At 39.6% G+C, this 3,055-nt stretch overlaps 1 long non-coding RNA gene across 1 annotated transcript; it reads right to left on the bottom strand.

The window, feature by feature from the left end:
* Positions 1–637: 637 nt before the first annotated feature.
* On the bottom strand, positions 638–2,296 carry LOC120758990 (uncharacterized). The gene is made up of 3 exons (XR_005703093.2): positions 2,255–2,296; positions 1,438–1,572; positions 638–760 (listed from the first exon to the last, which is right to left on the bottom strand). It is a non-coding gene; the product is annotated as an uncharacterized LOC120758990 (long non-coding RNA).
* Between the last annotated feature and the right edge of the window lie 759 nt (positions 2,297–3,055).

Below are 3,055 nucleotides of genomic sequence, written 5' to 3'. Positions count from 1 at the left end.
CTCAGTGAAGTCCCAATCAAATTGTGTTCAAATGGGTTAAAGGGAGATGGTCAGAGCTGCCAATCCCAAAATACAGCCCAGCTCTTCAGCCCATCCTGAGGCTGAGGAATAGCACTCTCTTGACTTCAGCAGACTCTGTGATGGAAAATATTTCTCTCCAAAACAAAATTGGCCTGTAATCTGGGTAAGCTATTCAGAGAAAACAGTGGCAAATTTAGCCTTTTCTCCTGTTCACAAATCATCCATGTAGGGGTTTCGTTGTTTTAATGCCTTTGCATGTATTTGTCTGACAAATACTAAATATAGAAATAGCTCAGCAGCCTGGTGACATTGATTATATCTTGTATTATCTACAGTAGATTGTTGTATATGACTGGTCCTTTAGGTTACACTGCAATTTAGCCATAGAGCAAATATGTTAAAATACCAGTGTAAAACGTACTAAATCAGATCCTCATGAATTTTAAAGCCTGGAGTCTGAAGCTCTCCCTCAATCTGTTTACCAAATCAGTGCGGCTGCTCTCAAATTAAAGTGCAGTGCCCCATAAGCAAGATCAGGCTTATGAGCCATCATAAACTCACTTTGCTCTTGTAAATGGCAGCTGATTCAGCTGTAACCTGAAAGCAGCTTTTGGGACCAGAGTATTAAACATTTCCAAAAGTTTCTTACCGTTGTCAACCTTCTAGACTCTTTCAAAATCATCCGACATGCCAGGCTGTGGGTTCTGAGTTGAGTGAAGTGTCTGTCCTCAGAAGGCACCTATTCAAATGCAACAGCTATGTCCCCTTTGTTTTAAAATGTTTGTTTTATAACAACACCACTATAAATGTGTGTGTGTTTGTGAAGGGAGTGATTGAAAATAAGATCATAATACTGAAAAGAAGAAAATCTGCATTTTTACCAAACAATGTAGAAATGTGTGTGAGGGTCAGATATGGAGGCAAATTCCATTTAAAGGGTTGAAGGCTCAGCATGATGGCACAGAGAGCTATGTCAGTATTTGCTACTCTGAGCCTAATTTTGTCAGAAATTGCTGCTTAAGGACCTCAGGTTTCACCTCTCTGTGGAGTACATAATGTACATCTTATGGTTTAGTCTTTTTTCTGGTGCCTAAAGGGCAGAGCCAGGGCTCTAAATATCTCCAAGACCAGACTAGAGAGGACTGAAGCCTACCCATAGGCGCAGGCTGCCCAGAGAAGCTGTGGATGCCACATTTCTGACAGTGTTCAAGGCCGGGTTGGATGGGGCTCTGAGAAATCTGGTCTAGTGGAAAGTGTCTCTGCCAGTTCCAGGGGCTAGGTGATTTTGGAGGTCACTTTGAGCTCAGACCTCTCTCTGTGAGATGACTGAAGGATATCCACACATTTCTTATGCCCTGAGTGGACATTCAGCCAAATGAATATTTGTTCTATAGTTACAGAAAACCGATTTATTACCTGTGAGAGATCTGATCCTCAAGTATGTGCCAGAGAAAGGAAAATATCCCCTGGGTCATGTTGTCTCCTCTTGTCTCAGATCTTTTGCAGTATTTCTCTTCAAGAAGAAAACTTTTCTTGCTGATGTGCCAGTGTCTTGAAAAAAAAAAAAAAAAAAAAAAAAAAAAAAAAAAAAAAAAAAGAAGAAGAAGAAGAAGAAAAAAGTAAAAAAGACAAAAAAGACAAAAAAGACAAAAATTCCCCTTCTGCCGACATTCCCTTCCAAGTCTGGGAACCTCTATTGTCTTTTCTCTGGTAATAAATGATAATAATTAAAGGCAAATACACAATAATTAGTCACACTAGGTTTATCCATCTGGCATACCTGTATCTCATCACTGTGTCTTTGAAACAGATGACAAGCACCATATTGCACAACATCCTGCTAATGGGTCTGAGCAGGGAAAAAGAAGGTAAAAGGGTTACCAGAAAAAAAAAAAGTAAAGAAAGTTAGGGGAAAAAAAAAATAGGTTAGCAAGAGGGACTGACATTATAAACATTATGGAACACTTTAAAAAATAGTGGTGGCTGACTGTCAAGTTATAAACCACTCAGTGGCAGATGGGCTTTTGACTGGGAGTTAGGAAAACATGGAAATATGCAGCCCTTGGCTTAAACTACCTCCTCCTTGAAATACCTGTACCTGACATACCTACTGTTGGAACAAGGATCATTTCCTGGAAAATTTTAGCTGGGCATGCAGATGGATGAGGAAACGAAGCCATTCTAAAAGCTAACTGAAAATTTGGTTTTGTTCTGGGGATAAAACATTACAGACCCAGTAATCAGCTGTTTTGGTCCCTCTTCTCTAGGCTGATTGATGCACATCAGGAGTCTCTCCATCGCTATCAGGGCTACCTGAGAGAAGGCAGAGGAAAATTAATACAGCAAAGAATTTTCAACAAATATTTACTTCTTTAAAAAAAAAAAAAAGATCATACAAGTCTGGCATTTGATTTCTGGGAACTTGTGAGAAGCAGAGATTTACTTGTATAAATAATCACAGGGAGCCAATTTCAGTCACACGTATTCAGATTTCGATTAAACCTCCACAAGTGCTTCTACTCCCTTTCAAAAAAAAAAAAAAAAAAAAAAAAGCAGACCCTGGCATGTTCTGAGAGCTGATTGTCTGGTTGTAACGATTTTTGGGTTGCAGTGCAGTCATGCCCAAGACACCCTCTGTGGAGCTGGGCCCAGCTATGTTACCTAGCTGCATAAAAACAAAGAAAGCAAACAAAGGCAGTGCCTGACCAAAAGCCTCCACAACCTTGGTGTAAGATGAGTATCAAGCACGAAAGTGATTTTGTGCTTCTCCAGGTCTAACCTGCCTGAGCCTTGCAGAGCTGATAGCTGAAAGCTACCAGATGGCACTCTCTAAAGCAATAATATTAATTTTTAAAGTATTCTATAATAGATTCTGAGGTAAAAAAAAAAAAAAAAAAAAGTCACTTGTAATTTACACCCACTATCCATCCAAGCTTCAAGGCAAAATCTTCCTTCATAAACAGCATCAAGCTGCCCTGTCACTCGTACTCTATGAAGATTTGTATGTGCCTGGGATTTAGGGAACATCTCAATT

This window comes from Hirundo rustica, chromosome 13, assembly GCF_015227805.2.
Source record: "Hirundo rustica isolate bHirRus1 chromosome 13, bHirRus1.pri.v3, whole genome shotgun sequence".
In the NCBI taxonomy this organism is placed as follows: domain Eukaryota; kingdom Metazoa; phylum Chordata; class Aves; order Passeriformes; family Hirundinidae; genus Hirundo; species Hirundo rustica.
This window is presented reverse-complemented; position numbering and strand designations above follow the sequence as displayed.